The 24,465-nt window shown below is 41.3% G+C and overlaps 1 protein-coding gene across 2 annotated transcripts in view; it reads right to left on the bottom strand.

The window, feature by feature from the left end:
• Positions 1-23,658, bottom strand: part of bahcc1b (BAH domain and coiled-coil containing 1b) — a 476,710-nt gene extending 453,052 nt beyond the window's left edge. The window contains exons 1-2 of one of the 2 annotated variants that reach the window (XM_068058204.1): positions 23,328-23,658; positions 14,213-14,354 (exon numbers count right to left, since the gene is read on the bottom strand). The gene's annotated coding sequence lies outside the window, so the exon portion shown is untranslated. The remainder of the gene's footprint in view (positions 1-14,212; positions 14,355-23,327) is intronic. The other variant, XM_068058206.1, reaches the window with a different exon arrangement.
• Positions 23,659-24,465: the final 807 nt, after the last annotated feature.

Genomic DNA, 24,465 nt, shown 5'->3' with positions numbered 1-24,465 from the left:
TGCGTAGCTCAAGCCCCTAATTGGCTTCAGTCAGGGTTTCCACCCCTTTGAGGCAGGAAGCCCATCTCCAAGAGCAGCCAGCCAATCAGAGGACCGGCAGCTCTTCAGTCCCAGCAGTGCCACCAGGAGCAGTGGCCACTGCTGGGACTGCACCCAGCCAGAAGAGCAAGAACGGACACTGGCATGGGAACAGGTAAGTGAGGGTTGGGCCTCGCTGGGGACAATCAGCTATGCCCCAGCGAGAGGGCGAGGAAGTCGGAGTCTAGCACAGGGAGTGTTGGTTTGGGAGGTGGCCCATGGTACTGGGGTGCCCTTCGTGCGGCCCCCTTCAGCTCGCAAGGAGGTCACCAGGTATCATGAGGTGGCCTCCTCAGGTGCTGATGTGCCCGTCAGTGGCGGTGGAAAGAAGACATGAGGAAGACATTGGTTTTAGAGAAGGGGATTGGGAGATCCAACCCATTGCAACTGGGAGGAGTTTGAGACTTTTAACTATAAGGATACCTTTTCAATGAGAACACCATGTAGCATATGAATGTGGTGTGGATTTTTCAAGTGTGTTAATAATTTAATGGGAGATATCTTTCTCTGTAATTTAGTGTATTGGTTACTTCCTAAGTACTGCTTAGTTAATGTTGATTTTTAATTTAGTTGTTATAGTTAAAGTCTAAAAACATGAAATCTTGTGTAATTCTTTAATCGGTCTGGGGAGTTCATAGAACCATAGAGCCATAGAAATGTTACAGCACAGAAGGAGGCCATTCAGCCCATTGTGCCTGCGCCAGCTGAAAAAAACTAGCCCAATCTAATCCCACCTTCCAGCACCTGGTCCGTAGTCTTGCAGGTTACAGCACATCAGGTGCATGTCCAGGTACCTTTTAAATGAGTTGAGGGTTTCTGCCTCCAACATCAATCCGGGCAGTGAATTCCAAACAGCCACCACCCTCTGGGTGAAAAGGATTTTCCTCATGTCCCCTCTAATCCTTCTACCAATCACCTTAAATCTGTGCCCCCTGGTAATTGACCTCTTCACCAGGGGAAACAGGTCCTTCCTGTCTACTCTATCTAGGCCCCTCATAATTTTGTACACCTCAATTAAGTCACCCCTCAGCCTCCTTTGTTCCAAGGAAAACAACCCTAGTTAATCCAATCTTTCCTCATACCTGAAACTTTCAAGCCCTGGCAATATTCTTGGAAGACTCCTCTGTACTCTCTCCAGAACAACTATGACTTTCCTGTAATGTGGTGACCAGAACTGTACACAGAATATGGTGACCAGAAGCTGTGGCCTAACTAGTGTTTTATACAGTTCCAGCATTACATCCCTGCTTTTGAATTCTATACTTCGGCCAATAAAGGAAAGCATTCCATATGCCTTCTTCACCACTTTATCTACCTGTCCTGCCATCTTCAGGGACCTGTGGACATGCACTCCAGGGTCTCTCTCTTCTTCTACCCCTCTCAATATCCTCCCGTTTATTGTGTATTCCCTTGCTTTGTTTTCCCTCCCCAAATGTATTACCTCACACTTCTCCAGATTGAATTACATTTACCACTTTTCTGCCCACTCAACCTAACCATTGATATCATTCTGGAGTCTATAGCAATCCTCTTCACTATCAACGACACGGCTAATTTTTGTGTCATCGGCAGATTTCCCAATCATGCCTCCTACATTTATGTCCAAATCATTAATATATACCACAAACAGCAAGGGACCCAACACTGAGCCCTGTGGAATGCCACTGGAAACTGCTTTCCATTTGCAAAAACATCCGTCGACCACTAACCTTTGTTTCCTGTCACTGAGCCAATTTTGGATCCAACTTGCCACATTCCCCTGTATCCCATGGGCTTTCATTTTTGACCAGTTTGCCATTTGGGACCTTGTCAAATGCTTTACTAAAATCCATGTAGACCACATCCACTGCACTATCCTCATCAATCCTCATTGTTACGTCCTCAAAAAATTCAATCAAGTTAGTAAGACACGACCTTCCCTTAACAAATCCATGCTGACTACCTCTGATTAATCCACGCCTTTCTAAGTGGCAGTTTATCCTATCTCTCAGAATTGATTCTAATAATTTACCCACCACCGAGGTCAGTCTGACTGGCCTATAATTTGTAATTGGCCTATCCCTCGAACCCTTTTTAAACAATGGTACGACGTTCACAGACCTCCAAACCACTGGTATCTCGCCTGTATCTAGTGAGGATTTTAAGATGATCCTCAGAGCATCTGCTATTTCCTCCCTGGCTTCTTTTAAGAACCTGGGATACAATCCATTCGGCCCTGGTGATTTATTCACTTTCCAGGATGTCAGACCCTCTATAACTTCCTCTCTCATTATGCTTATCATATCTAATGTTTCACACTCCTCCTGTTTTACTACAATCTCTGCATCATCCCTCTCCTTTGTGAAGACAGAGACAAAGAACTCATTAAGAACCCAGACCACATCTTCTGGGTCCACGCAGAAGTTCCCTTGTACATCTCTGATAGGCCCGACCCTTTCCTTGGTTATCCTCTTGCTCTTAATGTACTGATAAAACATATTTGGGTTTTCCTTGATTTTACCTGCCAATAATTTTTCATGTCCTCTGTTTGCTCTCATATCTCCTGTTTTTAGGTTAATGGTCTCTACTGAAGTCATAACAAATTGGAGGCTCATCCAGGATTTGAATTGTTCATGATTAGGCTATAATCGTGCGCTGGAGTTTTCCAGGATTTAAATGAACACGATTTCACAATTACTTTTGCTGTACTCATAAAGATAAGTCAACATGTCTACTTTTAATGCTCAAGCCTTTCACGGAGACAGAATATTTGACTCCCAATGACTTAACACAGTTAACCATGGATGCGTTAATGGCTGTAGGCGAGCAAGACTGTTAGAACAGTCAAGTACCTATGAAATTGCTAAAACTGCAGTTCTCAATGCATATGAATTGGTACCAGAGGCTTACAGACAAAAATCCAAGTATTAAAAAAAAGGCCAGATTTATGGAATTTTCTAGAGAGAAGGAAATGGTGTTTGATAGGTGGTATAGGTCAATGAAGATTGAGCAAGACTTTGAGAGAGCGTTAGGGAAGTATTCCTAATGGAAGAATTTAAACATAGTGTCTCATCAGGAATAAGGTCCCACCTGGAAGAGCATAAAGTTGGTAAAATAAGGAATGCTGCAGTAATGGCAGATGATTACGAATTGACCTCCAAAAGTATTAGATACGGGCCCCAGTTTGGAAACTTTCGGAGAAGTTGGAGAGACAATAAGTTTGATAAGGAAAAGACCACGTGTTTTAATGAGAGAAAAGGTAAAGGAGAGGATGCAGGCAATCCCCAGCATAGTAAGAAAGATAATCAAGGGACTAGGATTGAGTCCAAAGGACGAACATGTAATTTTTTTAAATAAAAGAGGGTATATATAATCAGAATGCTGGAATTTAAAAGGCAAACTGGCAGCTGTGATAAATTTACTGAAAGCCTGCCCTGAAAAGGATGCCCCAATGGGAGGTGCTGCTGACAAGGCAGTGGCCTTGGCAATTTTGTATAATAAGTTGACGTGTTCTCCCCTGTGTGCTGATGAATTAAATCAGGTTCCTGAAGGTTATAGAAGTTTTGTCCTCAAGGGTAAGGTGTCCTTATATCCGTCTGGTGAGGCAGACAAGATGACTGTTCTGTTTAGAGATACAGGGGCAACCCAGTCATTAATGTAGCAAAGGATGTTAATTTTCCTCCAAATAGTTCTATGAATGTGAAAGTTCTTGTGCGGGGCATTGAGGGAGGTTATTTATCCATTCCAGTGTGTAAAGTTAATTTACAATGTGATTTAGTCACCGGTCCTGTAACAGTGGGAGTCGTACCTGATTTGCATATTGGAGGGGTGGATTTGTTGCTCGGAAATTACTTATCCGGGAGCTATTGGCGCCTCCGGTAGTTTTGGAAAAGCCTGTTGAGGTTGCTGAAACTTAAGTTTTGCAGGAAGAATTTCCTGGAAGAATTTTCTGGAATATTCCCAGATTGTGTAGTGACTACATCCCAGGGTCATAGGATTACACAAGATGAGAAGGACTCAATGGTTATATAGCACAAGCTGGATGTCTGGATGGCTGAAACCTTTTTCAGGAATTTGAGTAGTGAGACGGAATTGTTTAGCAGATCGTCTTTGATTGACGCACAACAGACAGCCCCGATTTCAAGAAAATACCTCATACAGCGTGCTCTGAGATGAAGGCTGAGAAAATCCCTGAGTGTTATTATGTTAAAAATACATCTTGATGTGAAAGTGGAGACCTCCCCAGAGGCCCGCTGTTGATGATTGGGCTCTAGATCAGCAGATTGTTGTTCCCCTGGGGTACCGCCAAGAAATTTTAAGGATTGCCCATGAGATTCCGATTGCAGGTTATTTGGGTATTCGAGAGACACAGGCTAGGGTAATGATGCATTTTTACTGGTCGAAGCTGCACAGGGAAGTTCTTGACTTCTGTAAGACATGTCACACATGTGAGATGATTGGGAAGCCACAACCTTCGATTAAGCCAGCCCCATTAATTCCAATACCTGCTTTTGACAAACCGTTTAGTAGGATTCTTGTGGATTGTGTTGGACACTTACCTACAACTAAGTCAGGTCACAAGTTTCTCCTGACCATCATGGATTTGTCCAGTCAGTTTCCAGAGGCAGTACCCTTGAAAAAGATCATAGCGCAAGTTATGATTGAGGCTTTGATTCAGGTTTTCTCTTGAGATGGGTTGTCAAAAGAAATTCTGTTGGACCAGGGGTCAAATTTCATGTCAGGGGTATTTCAAAAGGTCATGTGTAATTTGGGAGTGAAGCAGCTCAAATCGTCTGCTTATCATCTGCAGTCACAAGGTGCTTTGGAAAGATATCACCAAACCCTAATGAGTATGGTAAAGGCTTATTGTGTCAACTATCCCCATAATTGGATAAGGAGATATCATTTTTATTATTTGCCATCGAGGAGATACCAAATGAGTCTACTGGTTTCAGTCCATTCGAATTGGTCTATGGGCATGAGGTTAGGAGTCCCCTTAAACTCATTAAGGAGAGATTTGTAGCATAGGAAGTCGAAACCACACTCTTCAGTTATGTTTCAGAGTTTTGAGAGAGACTCTCAAAAGCTTGTGAGATGGCCAGGGAACATCTCAAGGTTTCTCAGCAAGTAATGCAAACTCAAGTGGATAAAACAGCTAAGGCACATAGTTTTCAACCTGGAGATAGGGTGCTAGTTTCGTTGCTTTGCCTGGGAACCATTGAAAGCTAGGTTCAGTGGACCTTACTTCATTTGGGTGGCAAAGTGGCGCAGTGGTTAGCACCGCAGCCTCACAGCTCCAGCGACACGGGTTCAATTCTGGGTACTGCCTGTGTGGAGTTTGCAAGTTCTCCCTGTGTCTGCATGGGTTTCCTCCGGGTGCTCCGGTTTCCTCCCACATGCCAAAGACTTGCAAGTTGTTAGGTAAATTGGCCGTTAGCAATTGCCCCTAGTATAGGTAGGTGGTAGGGAAATATAGGGACAGGTGGGGATGTGGTAGGAATATGGAATTATTGTAGGATTAGTATAAATGGGTGGTTGATGGTCGGCACAGACTCAGTGGGCCGAAGGGCCTGTTTCAGTGCTGTATCTCTAAACTAAACTAAACTAAGAGGAAATTCAGTGAGGTGAACTGTTTGGTTCGTAGCCCAGACAGACAGAGAAGTCAAAGTGTGTGTCACTTGAATATGATGAAAAGATACTCTGACCGTGAACATTGTCAGCCAGTAAATGCATGTGAAATGATAGAAGATGAGGATAAGGATATTGATACTTCTAATGAGCTGGATGAAGGGGCAGACACCAAGAATTCTCAAACTGAACACCCTGTGGTGAAACTGGCAAACACAGTCCTACGCTATCTTTCTGAACAACATAAAAAGGACATAGCTGAGCTGTTACAAAAGTTTAAAGCAGTATGTGCAGATAAGCCAGGTCGAACTCCTCTAGCTATTCATGAGGTTGATGTAGGGACAACTACACCCATTAAACAGAACCCTTATTGACTCAATCCTGATAAATTGCTCAGGTCAGAGAAAAGGTTCGATATATGCTAAAGAATTATATAATCGACCCAGTCAAAATAGCTGGAGTTCTCTGGTTGTGCTGGTATTGAAGGCAGCGGTTCTAAAAGATTCTGTATTGATTATCAGAAAGTCAATGCAGTAACTAAAACAGACTCTTATCCAATCCCACAACTTGAGGATTGCATTGACAGAGTGGGAAATTCAGCCTTTATTAGCAAGATTGATTTGCTGAAAGGATATTGGCTAGTTCCCTTGACCAACCAAGCTAAAGACATTTCTGCATTTGTGACCCCAGATGGCCTATTTCAGTGTATGGTCATGCCATTTGGTATGAAAAATGCACCGGCCACATTTCAAAGATTGACTAACCAAGTGATTGCTGGACTAAGGAATTGTGTTGTGTATATTGATAACCTATTGGTTTACAGTGACAATTGGGAAGATCATGTGGAACACTTGAAGGCTCTGTTTGACAACTGTCATGAATGTGCTTCCATTGTTAATATTTTTTGAGGACTTGTGTTTAAAAGAATGTGGAAAATACCTGAGGAGATGCTGGGCTTGGTTTTTTTTTTAAAAAGTGTCACTGGAAGGACTCTTGGGACTTTGCTTAAAAACAAACACTTACTGGAAGTCACATGTCTTAAGCTAAGTAAACAGCTGGAGCCTTATGGATTTTGGAACTATTGGAGTTGTTCACAGAGAAGTCACATGGCTCAGTTTATGGTGGTCAGGAGTTTTTGGCTTTATGATTTGGGCGTAGACTGTTTGACTGCAGTTGGTGTGTATCTGCTGAGAGAAGTCACCCAACTCATCTTGTTAAGCCTATTTAAGAAACTCTTATAATCCAGTGTGATAGCTGAACCCACTGATGCAGTAATTCTCCTGAAAAGCCTGCAAGACTACTCCTCAACGTCTCTTGAACTGAATTGCTCCAGAAAGATCCCAGTGACAGCCGGATGACAAATCGAACATCACCTGGAACATTTCATATCTTATCCTTTTTTTCTTCAAGAATGAACAAGTATTTGGCTGAAGTATTTTTGTTTTTGTAAAGTTGATCTCCGCAGAGAAAGCTTCTTTATTTTTAACCAGTGTGTGTGTTGGGTTATTTAGAAGGGAATATATTTATACTTTCATATTACATCCTCTGTGTTATTAAAAAGTACATAGTATGATTCCTAGGGATGTGTGGGTTCTACTTGAAAGTTCATTCCTAACTTCAGTACAGTAGTTATCCCACTTACTAATTTGTTAAAGAGAAACATGAAAGTCAAATGGACAGAATCATGTCAAATGGCATTTGAGAAATTAAAGGTCATTTTCATAAATGAACCCGTCCTCGCGGCACCAAATTTTAGCAAGCCTTTTAAAGTGGCTGTTGATGTCGGCGATGTTTGGGTAGGAGCAGTGTTACCCCACAATGATGATGCTGATATCGAATGACTGGTCAGTTACTTCTTTGAAAAACTAAATATGTACCAAAAGAACTGCTTCACAATTTTAAAGGAAGCTTTAGGTCTCGTATTGGCTCTTCAACATTTTGAAGTATATGTCAATAATGATCAAGGGGAAATATCCTTTTATACCAATCATAATCCATTAAGGTTTTTAGAGAAATTCAAGACCAAGAACGTCAGATTATTCCAATGAAGTTTAATGTTGCAACCGTTTACCTTAAAAATTGTACATGTTACAGGAAAGTGCAATGCTTTATCCAGAATTTAAAGAAAGGATATAATAGAGAAAAACAACTCAGAGATATGAAAATATTATTGCTACCTGTGTAAAATGTAAAATGTTAATGATTGGAATATTTACAATGTTGGTAATGTTGTAGAAAAATCACGACTACAGTAATGATGTTTCTATTTATGGGGGAGGCGTTATGAACACTGGAAGTTGTAGTATGTTTATGTTTTAAAAACTGTGATCTTTAATGCAGTGTAAAATGGATTTCGAAGAGACATGTGACCTCGCATCAAGTCTGCCCAGAGACAAACCAGGGGTCCTGGTTACCATGAGAACCAGGAATCCAGATTAAAGACCCTTTTGAAAGCAGGGTGCAAGGTTGTAACACTTGAAGGACAATGAGTTTCACTCTCCAAGACTCACAGATGGTAAACAGGGAGCCAAGGACTATAAAAATGCAAATTCAAGTTGCAATTGTTAACACCCGGAAACAAAGGAAGGCCCAGGTGGTTTTGCAATGCTCAGACTTATGGACTCTGAAAATTATGAAAGGCAAATGACTATTGACTTTTGCTCTGAATAAATTAAACTGGTTTGATTTACAGGCTGAAAGGAAAACACGAAGACCAGCAGTGGCAGCGTCAAAAGACAGAGAGAGAAACAGCTTCTCTCATATTACCAATACAGGAAAAAGGCTACTAAGACTTGAAGCCAATTCAAAAGTTAAGGTTTGCAGTGGAGAAAAGACCAACAGGGTCACCAGAGATTGTTTTATTAACGGAAAACCAGTCGAATGCGCTTGGAAGGAGTGAGTGAAGAGGACATTGGTTTTAGAGAAGGACAGTGGGAGATCCAACCCATTGTAACTGGGAGAAGTTTGGGACTTTTAACTGAAAGAATACCTTTTCAATGAGAGCATTGTGTAACGGATAAATAATTTGTGGGGTTTTCAAGTGTGTTAATAAGTTAATGGGAAATACCTATCTCTGTAATTTAATGTATTAGCTACCCACTAAGTGCTGTTTAGTTAATGTTGAGTTTTAGTTTAATTATTATAGCAAAAGTCTTAAAATGTGAAATCTTATCGTGTAATTCTTTAACCAGTCTGGGGAGATCATATCTCTTGTTTTTAAGCCAACAGTCTCTACTGAGGTTGTAACATGGGTTATTCAATCGTGAAGAACAAGCCTGAGGTCCACACCTGCACACTTCTAGCACAGGTCAACGGATGGTAACAGTAGGATCATCGTCCAATTTCCCATTCTTAGTTCTGAGGAGCTAAAGTCAGTGCCTCAGCTGAAATAAACTAACTCAGCACAGACCGAGATTAAACCATGGATCTTCTTGATTTGTATGGAGTACCTTAAGCTGCCAGGTCTCTACCCAGATTGAATGTAGCATGGAAAACACCACAAAATGAACTTGGCAGTGATAACCTAACAAATTGCACATACTGACCTCATATTGAAATGGAAAATAATTTATTTGAGTTCACTTAATTATGACATTATTTTGAAGGCATGTTCAGTGTTGGCTTTCAGTGTTTCAATATTCCCCCAATGACTTCCAAGTTCCTACATAATCTAGTGTGTTGAGGTCAACTTTCAAAACAGCACTAAAATGTTGTGCAAATACATAGATTTAAAGTAATTGGCAGAAGGATTAGAGGGGAGAGAGTGTTGGAGGTCTGGAACTCACTGCCTGAAAGCTTGGGTAGAGGCAGAAACCCTTATTGTATTTTTTAAAAAATGCTACAGGACTACAGACCAGAGCTGGAAAGTAGAATTAGGCTGGATGGCTCTTTTTCGGCTGGTGCACACACGATGGGCCAAATCGGCCTCCTTCTGTGTCGTAAATGCTGTTTTTCTATGTTTAAGTGCACTGTGAACGACACGCGACCCAGTTCAACTCACTTTCTCCATAGCATTTAACAGTTTTAAGAGTCATGGATGAATTGTTTGGTGCAAAGTATGGCAAATTGTTTGTTATCTCTGACACCTAGGGATGATTTAGACCTATCCACTTGATAGAAACCAGGTTTTGAAGGGGGGCAGTTAAAATTGACTGGGATATGCACTGCCAATGTCCAGTATCATGCCACTGTCTTCTACTCTGATTTGTTCTTTTGAGCAGACTGCAAGGAAACCACCAGCAAAATGATCTTGGTGGTTACTTGGAGCTTATTGTAACTGAGCTCCGTTGATCTTCATGACTGTCTTAATGGTGTCATGAACCAGGACCAAGGAAGGCACCTTTTGTCTCCATGGAGCCTGATCCTGAGTGATAGTAGGCAGTACAGTTGAAACATCTGCTGGGGAATCTGTGCTTGATCACTTGATGATTTCCTACTGGAACGGGTCAAGTGCGCTATTGGGCGAAGACAGAAATAGCTTTCGGTGGGATGATTGCTGCTGTTAACTAGTCCTCACAGTACAGGCTTCAGGAAAGGAAGGGAACGCAAGGAAAACCAGAGAAAAGTTGAAAATAAAATCCAAGATGAAAGGTCTGGCAGATGGCACAAAGTATCTTGAACATATAATCCAAAGCTCCAACACTACTGAATCCTTAAAGCAACTGTTAGAAAAAAATGAAATAGGAATATTAACTTATTTTAACTGTATAAAGTGATCAAGAATTCCTCAACTTTTTAATATTATGCACCTTTCACAATATATACTTAAATGCAACAGATTTGTATATCTGGTGATTTCTTACTTCATTTGTTTCTAAAGCATTTTTAGTTAGGATCTCAACCTGGCCAGTTGTTTTAATGCTGCTTCTTTGAATTAACTGAAAAATGCTAGCTGTGTCATTTGTAACGATATGTTGCAAAATTGTTATGGAAGGAATCAGAAGGTAATTGGCCATACAGTGCATGTGGGTGGTTCTTTAATGCAATTCAGCTGTGATTTTCTCTACACTAACTAGCACACAGCACCAATACAATGATGCCTTTACTAAACTTAAGAGAGTAATAATATTTACATTTATCTTTTCTAAAATTACAGCATTTAAAATTAAATAAGTATTCTACTCTACCCCACCATTACATGTGAGGCAGAGAGAATGAATTACTGTAAACTTTGGGAAGCAAAGCCAAACACTCAGTTTGTTTTATTTGAGCTAGCAGAACTTTTATAGAGCCCTGACATGCAACTTCCTGTTTTTACTTTAACATTCTTTCTATTACTTCCAAATTTTCAGTCTTTCCAAGTTATTTTTTTCTTTGATATTATCTGTGAAATATTTTGCATGACCTTCCTCTGTATTCCATGTCCTATTACATTATTTTGGGCAGTGAGTCATTTGGTAAATGCTTTACATCATCATGCCAGCACAGGGTAGCTTTCCCACAGTGTTATTCAGTTGAACTGATCCCAAGTTTTTTCCTAAACTCCACATAACTAATCACATTTGGCCATTGTTGCTTTACTACAGAACTCTTTATAAACTGTTACTTCAGCAATCTCCAGATTTTGGCATTGAGTTGTGTTTCAAGTTTCTTTGCAGAAGGGAACCTACTCTCAAGTACTCAGAACAAAAACTTTGGCATTGATTTGCCTGTGGCCAGTAGGAGCACGATGCACCAGCTGGCCTGCAAAAATCTTCCCACACCCTGCTAGTCGCTCTGTACCCCACCCTGGATTGCCTCCCTCGCCCTTAAACATTTCCCACCCTACTTTGATTTCATCCTCACCACCTCCCGCCAACTGAATTGGTGACCTGCGTGCCAGTGTTCATTGAGTGCTAGCAGCTGATCATTCCCATTCAAATGAGGCCCAACTATGAAAATAGTTTGAGCCTCTAACTTGTGCCATTGGGTAGGCAGTGCGATTGCTACACTATTGCTGTGTGCTCTGTATGAAAATCAGACCACAGAGTCTGATATGGCATATAAATGTAGATACACCATAAATAATAAGTCTGCCTGTGGAAGTACCCTATAGGAGCCAGCAGTATAAACAATACAGGCCTATTCACTTTGTATACATGTATTTGCAAACACAATGCAAATTATGGCATTGGAACTTAGTATAAATAATTTTAGGCTCACATTTATTTGCATCTGTGCTCTGAACCAATGGGTTGGATGATGCTGTATAATAGACATGCTATCCAGTTCTGTGGGTAGATTATTTACACTGGTCTGATTGTAATCTACATAATTTTAAGGCAGTTTTAACACAGACCTTTGCTCTCATTTTTGGAACTAATAGCCTTGGACATCCACTCTGTCAACTGAACTTGGTTTGGTTGGTAACACTCTTGCCTCTGAGTCAATTCCTGCTGCAGAGTCTTGAATTAGCATTAACTGACACTGCTTTCGGCAGGTGCTGTCTTTTGGATGAGATGCTAAATCGAGGCCCCATCTACCCTCTCAGTTGCACAATAAAGATCCCAAGACACTATTTTAAAGAATAGCAGAGGAGTTCTCCCTGGTGTGCGGGACAATATTCACACTTCACCTAGCATCACCAAAACAGATTATCTGGCCATTATCACATTGCTGTTTGTGGGAGTGTGCTGTGTGCAAATTGGCTGTTGCAAGTTCCTACTTTACAACAGCAACTATACTTCAAAAGTACTTCATTGGCTGTAAAGCGTTTTGGGACATCCTGAGGTCATAAAAGGCACTCAATAAATGTGAGTCTTTCTCTTTTAAAACAAACTAGTCCAAATTTAAAACAAGGTGAACTTGCAGCTGTTGTGTAACCAGAGTATTTAAATGGAGCAACCTACAGTAAAACGCACACTGCTGTCTCAATTTAGTTCTGTCCTCCATCTATTTTGTTATCTACTATGTGCAGCAGTATGCTGGACAGCTGGGTGACTTCAAAGAAAATCGTCACTGTCTGATTGCCATGGTGAATATATCTCTGGGACAGATACCTTCAGGCTGCTTCAGCATCCTTTTAACGTTTATCATCAGGCTACATATGCCTTCCAGACTTTTCAGTTAACCAAAAGAGAGACTGTAATTCCCAAAAGATTAAAGAAGATTCTGTGAAGGAATAATTTTCAGAGATGACACATGGGGGCCTCATTTGAGTCAGTCTCGGGCCTAATCTGGTCAATGAATGAATGAGACTCTTTCTGAGCTTATCCAAGAAGATAAAATCTGACTATTTGACTTTTGTTTTTAACTCCAACGATATGAAAACTATCTAATCACCACAGTAATTACTAGCTTGAATGCGATTTTAATGATTTGAAGAGAAATTACTCTTCTCATTCCTTCACTGGTAATTTAGAAAGGCCAGATGTTTCAGTGTACCATAAGGATGATATTTTATTGTTACAGTTTGACTGCCTTAAAGCTGTTATAACTTTGCATAAGTTAGGTCCTTGCTGCCTGAGAGTTGTATTGATAATGGAAGACAGTGAGCCTGAGTTAATTTTGACAATATAGATCATTTTAAATAGTTTCAATAACAAGATGTTTCTTTATCTAAATGGGAAAATCCTGTTTTCAGACAATCAGAATTAAGAACTTGACTATTTACAAAGAATCCTGTTTAGTAACAATAGCAACAGACAACAACAACAATTTGCTTTTACATAGCACTTTAAATCTAGTAAAACTTCATAGACAAATCAGACAAATATTGGCATGCAACCAAAGAAAAAGACATTAGGACATGTGACTAAAAGCTTGATTAATAGATAGGTTTTAAGGTGAGTCTTAGAAGAGGAGAAAGGTAGACAGGTGGAGAGGTTTGGGGAGGGAAATCCAGAACTTTGGGCCTAGATGTCAGAAATCCCAGCGGCCAACTGTGGGGTGAAGGTACTGGGGTAGACACAAACAGCCAGAATTCGAGGACTGTAGAGTTGAAGGAGAGTTGTAGTGCTGGAGAAGGATACAGAGATAGGGTGGGATGAGGTCATGTAGGAGTTTGAACACAAAGATGAGAATTTTAAAGTTGAGGTATGAGTGGACTAGGGAGGGGAGCCGATGTACATCAGCTGTCAGAGGGATGATGAGTGAGCGGGACTTGGTGTGAGTTAGGATACAGGCAGCAGAGTTTTGGATGAGCTCAAGTTTATAGAGGATGACAGATGGGAGGCCAGCCAGAAGAGCAATGGAATAGTCGAGCCTGGAGATAACAAAAGCATGGATGAGGGTTTCAGCAGCACATAGGCTAAGATGTTGAGGACTCATACCTTCTCCCAATCTGTTTGAATGTGCTACTTTGTGAAGCATCCTGCAATTAAAATATGAGAAAGAGATATAGCAGAATGTTTTATCATCTATGTAGAGTTTTTACAGATGATGTATGTCCTTGTCCAGAGCTCAGTCTGATCCAACTTCTCAGAAGCCTATAAGCCTTGACCACACCAACAAACTCACAGGAAAGGAAGACAAAAGGAAGGTGAATAAGCAACAACTCCCAACCAGAACTCAAGCACTTGCAGCAAGATAATGAAGAAAAGACTCTCACCTGACCCTTTCCCTCTTGGAATTGGTCATCAATCTGACAAAATGCTTCCCAAATTGTAATAGGAGAAGAATATGTGTAACTACACCTGGAAACTCATTACATCTTTCAGCATCTCAATGTGCCACTGTACTTCTCCATGTTCCTGAAAGTACAGTTGAAACAAAATCTAACATTTCGGTAATTTTGTACATGTATATGAAATGCTTGTTACGGACAGATGGTAAGGAGTATGGGTTCCCACTGTTCATCTCACAACTGACCGCAATTGTGTTTTGTTTAAAATGATAAGTTAGCCCCTGAGTCTTTTTCAGGGTCAAATAAACAGACAAATGACAGGCTTTCTTGTAGGTTAAAAAAACACTATTTATTTTTACACAATTCCCAAAATGGTCGCAACCTCACTCACACACACATTCACTCATACAAGCATACACAATAGATAGACAGACAGGAAAAGGGTAACTGGTTGAAAGTGAGGTGTTTGTGGTTCACAGTAAACCAGTTGAATCTTCCAAGGAGGACAGTGTATTTTAAAGGTGCAGGCCTGGGTGTTTGTACTCTGGAACTTGTTGAGGTGCTGTAGATTTCTGGTGGTTAAGACTTCAGACTGGAGGTGGTGGTCACTTTCAGTTCTCTGCTGCAGCAAGTTGAAGTTTAGATTTAACAACTGGGCTCCTTCCTTACCTAGCTAGACTTCTTTCCACAGCCACTGGCTGGACTGCCTTCTGTGATGGTGTTGTGATCTCCCCTCTTTCTCTAGAGGGCTACCTTTGAAGGTCAAAATCCATCACATTAGCATTTCTGTTAGTTGACACATGGCCTTCTCCCCTGATGCGACCACACAATGGACCAGGATGTGGTATCCATGGTTATCTATTGAAGTCTGGATGGGTACCATTCTGTTATGGCTACTTCAGAACTTCTTTGCTTCAGAAGAAACCCATTCAATTCAGGAATGTCTCTTGATGGTTTCAGGATCGGGGTAGTTAATAACACTTAGTCTGGAATATATTCTTTTGTCCTTTCGAGACAGTGAAGCAGTTTTTGAATACACGGGCCAGGTCATCTGACTTTCAGTGGCCATATTTGCAACACATTGTCCACTTCTTTAAAGGAAAAGTCAATTTCAAAGAGTCTACATTGAATGAAGTTCGTATCTTAAAAGTTAGGAATATGGTATGTCTTTACTGGGCATGACATGTTTGAAACCATTTTGCAAATATTTCAGATTTGAAGTTAGGAAATATAATTAATAAATTAAAAACTGATATAAAATTGCAAAGAAAGAGAGGAGAGGATTTGTGAGATCTCAGCATCAAGTATAGTGCCTGAGTATCCTCCTTAATGGACTGCAGACATACAATTGCAGTATGTGATTAGTGAGCAGGATGTGTGATTCTACTGGTGAATTAGATCAGTACAATTTTAGCTTGTCCTTGGATGGAACATCTTGCCATTTCTATGTAGCATTGCATATTGCTGCAGAGTTGAGTGCTGATGAAATTTATCCGACCAAGACAAGCAATATCAAGAGTGGCAGGCAGCTAGGAAATCAAACTTACAAATACCTGAGTAATTAGAATATGTTCTAATAAGGCAGTCACATGAAACTGTTCAGTTCATTTAAATTAAAATAATTGATGCTTTCGTGGATATCATGTAAGATTGTAAGAGACAGTCTGTGAGAACCCTACCCGGAAATTGTATGAATGCAGACAATGGCTGATTCTGAGATATATCTATGTTGGACATACATGAGAAATCACTATGTCACTGGAAGATTTCAAAGTGTCTGTGAAACTTGAACATTGCACAAGTTCACGTTCATTGTGAGTATATCACCTAATTAGACAAAAACACAAACACTATACACAGCAAAATATTTGTTTTTTTGCTTATAATTTGCAAACAGTGCAGGTGATTAAAAGGAAGTTTTTTTATTGCTGTTAATTTGGTTTCTTTTAAATTCTGTCAAATCTGTCATAATTTTTGAACTCTGATTCATGTTGTCATATTGTTTGGCTTGTTTCTTTGCGACTTACCTTCACAAAGAAAAGGAATGAAACCAGATGGACTACCTGGCATCGATCTAGGCACTGGAAACAACAATGGCAAACCCAACCCTATCGACCCTGCAAAGTCCTCCTTACTAACATTTGGGGGCTTGTGCCAAAATTGGGAGAGCTGTCTCACAAACTAGTCAAGCAGCAGTCTGACATAGTCATACTCATGGAATCATACCTCATAAACAATGTTGCTGACACCACCATCACCATCCCTGGGTATGTCCTGTCCCACCAGCAGAACAGACCCACCAGAGGTGACAGCACAGTGGTATACAGGAGGGAGGAAGTTGCCCTGGGAGTCCTCAATATTGACTCTGGACCCATAAAGTCTCATAGCATCAGGTCAAACATGGGGAAGGAAACCGCCCCCCGGCCTTGGCTGATGTATCAGTGTTTCTCCAAGTTGAACACCAATTGAAGAAGCACTAAGGGTAGCAAGGCCACAGAATGTCCATCACCAAAAGTGGCTTGGTAGCACCACTACTGACAGAGCTGGCCGAGTCCTAAAGGACAAAGCTCCTAAACTGGGTCTGTGGCAAGTGGTGAGGGAACCAACAAGAGGGAAAAACCTACTTGACCTCATCCTCAACAATCTTCCTGTTGCAGATGTATCTGTCCATGTCAGTATTGGTAAGAGTGACCACCGCACAGCCCTTGTGGAAAGGAAATCCCGTCTTCACATTGAGGATATCCACCTTCGTGTTGTGCGGCACTACCACCGTGCTAAATGGGATAGATTTTGATCAGCTCTAGCAACTCAAAATTGGGCATCCATGAGGTGCTGTGGGCCATCAGCAGCAGCAGAATTGTATTCAACCAATCTCTAACTACATGGCCCAGCACATCCCCCACTCTACCATTACCATCAAGCTGGGGGACCAAACCTGGTTCAATGAAGAGTGCAGGAGGGCATGCCAGGAGCAGCACCAGGTATACCTAAAAGGTGTCAGCTTGGTGAAGCTACATCACAGGACTACTTGCAAGCCAAACAGTGGAAGCAGCATGTGATAGACAGGGCTAAGCAATCCCACAACCAACGGATCAGAACTAAGCTCTGAAGTCCTGCCACATCCCACTCGTGAATGGTGGTGGACAACTAAACAACTAAAAGGAGGAGGAGGCTCCACAAATATCCCCATCCTCAACAATGGGGAGCCCAACACATCAGTGCAAAAGATAAGGCTGAAGCATTTGCATCCATCTTCAGCCAGAAGTGCCGAGTAGATGATCCATCTCAGCCTCCTCCTGAGGTCTCCAGCATCATAGATGCCAGTCTTCAGCCAATCCGATTCACTCCATGTGATATCAAGAATTGACTGAAGGCACTGGATAGTGCAAAGGCATTTTTACCCTGATAACATTCCGGCAATAGTACTGAAGACTTGTGCTCCAGAACTAGCCCCACCCCTAGCCAAGCCATTCCAGTACAGCTACAACAGTGGCATCTACCCGGCAATGTAGAAAATTGACCGAATATGTCCTGTACACAAAAAGCAGGAAAAATCCAACACAGCCAATTACTGCCCTATCAGTCTAGTCTACTCTCGATCATCAACAAAGTGATGGAAGGGATCATCGACAGTGCTATTAAGTTGCACTTGCTCAGCAATAACCTGCTCACTGACGCTCAGTTTGGGTTGCGCCAGGGCCACTCAGCTCCTGACCTCATTACAGTCTTGGTCCAAACATGGACAAAAGAGCTGAACTCAAGAGGTGAGGTGAGAGTAACTGCCCTTGACATCAAGGCAGCATTTGACCGAGTATGGCATCACGGAGCCCTAGCAAAACTGGAGTCAATGGGAATCAGGGGGAAAACTGTCCGCTGGTTGGAGTCATACGCAGCACAAAGGAAGATGGTTGTGGTTGTTAGAGGCCAATCAGTCCCAGGACATCACTGCAGGCATTCCTCAGGGTAGTGTCCTAGGCCCAACCATCTTTAGCTGCTTCATCAATGACCTTCCCTCCATCATAAGATCAGAAATAGGGATGTTTGCTGATGGTTGCACAATGTTCAGCACCATTCATGACTCCTCAGATAATGAAGCAGCCTGTGTCCAGATGCAGCAAGACCTGGACAACATCCAGGCTTGGGCTGATAAGTGGCAAGTAACAATTGTGCCACAAATGCCAGGCAATGACCATCGCTAACAAGAGAGAATCTAACCATCTCCCCTTGATGTTCAATGGCATTACCATCGCTGAATCCCCCACTGTAAACATCCTGGGGGTTACCATTGACCAGAAACTGAACTGGACCAGCCACATAAGTACTGTGGCTACAAGAGCAGGTCAGAGGCTGGGACTTCTGCGGCGAGTAACTCACCTCCTAACTCCGCAATGCCTGTCCACCATCTACAAGGCACAAGTCAGGAGTGTGATGGAATACTCTCCACTTGCCTGGATGGGTGCATCTCCAACAACACTCAAGAAGCTCGACACCATCCAGGACAGAGCAGCCCGCTTGATTGGCACCCCATTCTTCACCTTCAACATTTACTCCTTTCACCACTGACGTACATTGGCAGCAGTGTGTACCATGTGCCAGATGCACTGCAGCAACTTACCAAGACTCCTTCGACATCACCGTCAAAACCCGCGACCTCTACCACCTAGAAGGACAAGGGCAGCAGATGCACATAAGAACTCCACCACCTGCAAGTTCCCCTCCAAGCCACACACCATCTGACTAGGAACTACATCGTCGTTCCTTCACTGTTGCTGGGTCAAAATCCTGGAATTCCCTTTTTAACAGCACTTAGGTGTACCTTCACCCCAAGGACTGCAGGGGTTCAAGAAGGCAGCTTACCACCACCTTCTCAAGGGCAATTAGGATGGCCAATAAATGCTGGCCTAGCCAGCGACGCCCACATCACATGAATGAATTTAAAAAAAAGAAAAGGTTCACAATGGCTGTGACAGACAAGGAACTTGAAGCAGGGTAACTTGAGGCTATGGGACAAGCATTGCCAAGTACCATTACCAATGACTTTATTTACAAAAAAAGTAGCTCTTGACAAATGTTTGAAACAAATCTGCTGTCATTTGTTTTCAAAAATCTGCCCATGGACAAGAGGGAAGAAACATAAGGACTGATAAACTAAGGTTCCTTTCTTCTCTAATCTTCGCAAAAAAAGTAGGCAAAAGAGGAACAAGTGCAATGTCAGGAGAAAGCAGCAACATATGATTCGCCTGTGTTTAGCACAAATCTAGACCACTCACACCCTTCCAAAAATAGAGCACAAAGCTAGAGAAAATTAAACACTGACTAATTTCTAAAATTTTATGTCTTGTTAAAGATTGTTAATGATGAACTCATGCAGCATTCCACAGGTGCAGTCAAACCAAAAAAAAGGTAATTTTATTCAAAATCAGATCAGGCCAGATTAGTAAATTTAGCAAAGAGGAATTTTGAAGCATTAGCATATTAGTGGAAGATGTGTATAATATAGAAGCCCTGAAGGCAGGACAGTAAGGATAATTCCCAGTGTTAGAGGACTGAGTTACAAGTATAAACTAGAGAGCCGCAGACTTCAGCCTTGAGAAGCCAATGAGAGCAGTCCTTATTAAGTACATTAAATTAAATAGAAAAGGTAAATGTGTAGCGCTAACTATACTGCAAAACAAAGGGACACAGGCAGGAATTGGTCAAGAGGTAGGCTTGCTTCTTAAACCACTGTAGTCCATGAGGTGAAGGTAGTCTCACAGTGCTATTAGGTAAGAAGTTCCAGGATTAACCAATGATGATGAAAAAATGGTGATATATGTCCAACTCAGGATGGTGATGTATTGCAGGGAAAATTGGAGGTGATGGTATTCTCATGCACTTGCTACCCTTGTCCTTCTAGTTGGATGGATGCTGAAGGTTTTGGAGGTACTGCCGAAGAAGTCTTCGCAAGTTACTGCAGTGCATCCTGTGGATAATATACATCGCAGCCAAGGTACACCAATGATAGAGGGAGTGAATATTTAAGCTGATAGATGGGATGTCGATCAAGCAGACTGCATTGTCCTGGATGGGGTTGAGTTTTTAAATGTTCTTGCAGTTGCATCCATCCAAGCAAGTGGAGAGTATTCCATCACAGTCCTGAATTATGCCTTGCAGTCAGTGGAGGGACTTTGGAGGTGAGCCACTTGCAAAAAACCCACCTTCCTACCTGCTCTAGCACTGAAACGCATATCAGCTGAGAGATTAAACTAAGGTTTATTACTACACAAATTGTACAAACTCTTAACGTATTTATATGAAATTAATTTCTGCTAGTTCTAGGCTCTGGTCTTTTGTTCATCATGACTACAAGTACTTTTCTGGTACATTAGGGTAAAATAACAACACGATGTAGCTGGTGACAATTGTAAACAGGAGATTACAGATTTGATCCTGGCCGTCATTGTACACATGTGAAAACATTCTACTGAAGAAGCAACAGGCACAGGACCATGAAACATTTACCAGATACATTGATCAGACCTTGTTCCTGGAAGAGATAATTAACTCTGCCTTTGAGCTTTTCCATAAAATGGACAAATTCCAGGTGCCTTAAGTGTTTGAGGGATGGTTTAAAAGCAGAATTGGTGTGTGAAACGTTACCTCTGGTATTCCATGCGGACCTCTGGATTAGTGTGGAATTCTGAGATGTAACTGCAAGGAGCACATGTGTTCCAGGCATAAATATAAAGGTCTGGCTTGAGAACTAGAATTATAAAAAAGTGTGAGGCTGTTATCAGGAATGTTAATTGGATATTGGGATCTATCTTCAGATTATGAGTTGAGTAAGTGATTTTAATGCTAAAACTCAATTGGTGTATCCATATTTAGAATATTGTGTGCAGTTTTGGGCACACTGACTAAAATAGCACTAATGTACAGGATAGAGGAAAGGAATCTTAACTGAGTAACTGAGGTAATCTCAAATAGTGAAACTGTTTTTCATTTCAGAAAAAAACCCAAATAAGATACAAATGTTTGAAATCTTGAGACACGTGGATTGGGCAGACTATTTGGCAGAGGATAACATCCGGTGACAAATTCTGTGAATTTGTACACTAACTGCATGAGGTGCAATTTGCTGCCTGAGCATTGCAGTTTTGCATAAAAGGTCCCAGAGAAGGTGGAGATACTGGTTTCTAACCAGATTTGAGCAATAAATCACTTGCCCTAGGCATGGATAATGCAAATATATCTCAGAACTAAAAGACAAAATTGGCAAACCTCAAGGAAGACTAGAAATTAGAATGATTCCCTTGGGGGAGATATGTAGAGTAGACTTCTGTCAAAAGCAATTAGGATTGTGCTGCTTAAGTTCTTCAAAAAAAAGTCAGATCACTTGCTGGATTGGAATGGAATTGAATGTTATAAGAGCAGTTATTGGCACGGGTACTCAAATTAACCGCATGAAACAACACAAGGGGTGGAAATTCATCAGTGCCCAGATTCCAACGAAGTCCGTGCTCTAACCAGGAGTCCCAGGCCTGAAATTGTGTATTTTATCAATAAAAATTGTTGAGCTGCAACTGGCTTTCTGTCATGAACATGGAGGTCTAATTTGAGGGTTAGCAAATATTATAGTCCCAAAATTTCACTGCATTTCTGTTCATTTTAAAATATCTTAGGGAACGGTCCTTTGGCTAGTCTTTCTTGAGGTCTGCCAATTTCATCTTTTAGTTCTGAGATATATTTGCATTATCCATACCCAGGGCAAATGATTTATTGCTCAAGTCCAGTTAGAAGCCAGTATTTCCACCTTCTCTGGGACCTTTTATGCAAAATTGCAATGCTCAGGCAGCAAATTGCACCTCATGTAGTTAGTGTACAAATTCATAGAACATAAGCATTTAAATTACAGTTACACTTCTTCTGGCATCAATTACCCTCCTGTACCTTGCCCAAGCAGTCATTATATATTTCAGTTTTGACTGTGTCGTCAGATTATTTGACCACAGGAGTACCTCAGACAAGACTGATCATGGCATCACATGAAGTCCGTTAATGTGCACATCCAGTGAGGTGAGTTGGAAACTCACTCGACACTCCAGAAATTAGGTTGGATTATTTTAATCTTTGGGCCTTATTTGAACCCCATTAGCTGACATCTCGCTTGGAATGCGCAGCAAGTCCGGGGGAAGTGGCGGAATCTCATGAAACCTGGAGGCAGCCCACTGACATAAGCTAAATATTCGGGATGAAGAAGGGTGGAGAGGAGTCTGTGGCAGGGGAGACTTAAACCTTCCTTGTTAAGTCTGAGACTGCTCCTCCTGACCAGCAAAGAAAGTAAGAAAACGCAGCTTCTGGCTCCGGCTCCTCATCCCGCTGTCTTCACCTGGTGGCAAAGACATAGCGGCTTCCACATTCAGACCACAAGTTAATATTGCTGTTGGGTCCCGATGACATCATCAGAACCCACACAGATATGTAAAGAAGGACCATGCTGGCTTTGGGGCGGCTTTCTTGCAGCTTACTCGGTAAAGCTTAAAATTCAGAAAAGGTCTGATGAAAGGTCATCAACCTGAAACATTAACTCTGTTTCTCAATCTACAGATGCATGCTACCAGACCTGCTGAGTATTTCCAGCAACTTCTGTTTTCATTTCAGATTTCCAGCATCTGCAGCATTTTGCTTTCGTAAAATTCCGAATGTTGGGTTCCTGGTAGCTTTCTGGCTGGCAAGCGACATGGACGATTTTATTTGCTCACTTGTCCTGTTTCGGGTGGATGGGTAAGGTTAAAATCACTCCCTATAAATCAAACATCAGATGTTCCAGATGTGAATGGCTTAGCGACTCACCATTTGGAGTATTTAAATGGTGCTGCTGAATGCATTCATGAGAAGGAATATAAAATACAAGTTCACAGTATCAATTGTATCTGATTTTTCTTTTGTTTCCACCTGTCAATTATAGAGCATCTCATTAATAGATAATAAATTCAATTTAGGAGCAATCATACAATGTAAGAACTGAAAAGAAACTAAATTCTACATGTTTTCAGCAAAGTTCTATAATTTCCCACAAGAACAGGATATGCAGAGGTTAAAATTGAGGCACAGTACTTACCTCGCCGTTTGCTCAGTGACAAAACCAGAAAACTGCCCTTTCAGTTATGTTTACGAATCCAGAGTTCTCCCTTGCTATTAGCCTGCAATGCAGCATGAGATAGTTCAACACTGTATTGGTGATTCTTCCATACAACAAATTGTGCAAGACATGAGATAGACTAGAAGTTCCTCTTTATGACAAAAACAAGATTCTGTTTTTATTTCCTCTTCATCAAGTATTTTTATAGATTGTTTTCATATTACATGGCTGTGACTTGCCGTGCATATCATTTAGAAACTTATTAGCTCTGCATTAAAATATTGTTTTCCAACCCTGGATAGTCCCACAGAAAAAGAATCAGGAACCAAGGGATGGACAAGTCACATGGGTTGCACCTCCCACTAAAAAATTTTCCAATAGAATTAGACCTCCTGGGAATGATTTTCTCCTTGTGTTGACTGTTGCCATTGCCTGAGATTAAATTTTTACCACTGCTTAGTTTAGTTACAGTTTAATCACTAACAGCCCTACTGTTGTTGAAATGTATAATTTTGCCATGCACTTGCACAGCACACACAAGAAGCAGACTGATGACTCCACATTAAAGTTCTGGGCTTGCTTAGGGTGAACAAATGAGTCAGAAGACAGTTGTCAAGTTTAGGATCATAAAAATAAAACCTGCAGTCAAGGGCCCTCCCGAGAGATTGGAACCAGTGTAAAACCCCCTCGGGCTGCGTGTATGAGGAAAACGTTTAATGTAATGTAACTTAATTGATCTTTCTCGCACCACATAATTTGCGACATCCGAATTGTACTGAAATGTATCTTTATTATTTTTACAAATAAAGTATATTTTTGAAACCAAAAGAAACCCAAATCTGAGCAGCTTTTGACTGCATCATTCAGTTGGCACTTGGGGGAAATTAGACACAAAGGTCAAACTACATCAAAGCCTTGCTTGGGTGCATTCTTGTGGTCAGCAAGCACAGTTGCTGCAAATTTACAAGTCCTGCTTTTCTTTAGGACACTGTGTTTATCGATTTGCTTCAACAGAATGTGGTTTCTCTGTTTTTAGAAGGAGGTTGAAGCTAGTGGGCAGAGAAAGAAGAAAAAGAGTCACATTATGAAAAAGCAAAGGACATAGACGGCTGCTCCT

This window comes from Heterodontus francisci, chromosome 26, assembly GCF_036365525.1.
Source record: "Heterodontus francisci isolate sHetFra1 chromosome 26, sHetFra1.hap1, whole genome shotgun sequence".
NCBI classification, from domain to species: domain Eukaryota; kingdom Metazoa; phylum Chordata; class Chondrichthyes; order Heterodontiformes; family Heterodontidae; genus Heterodontus; species Heterodontus francisci.
This window is presented reverse-complemented; position numbering and strand designations above follow the sequence as displayed.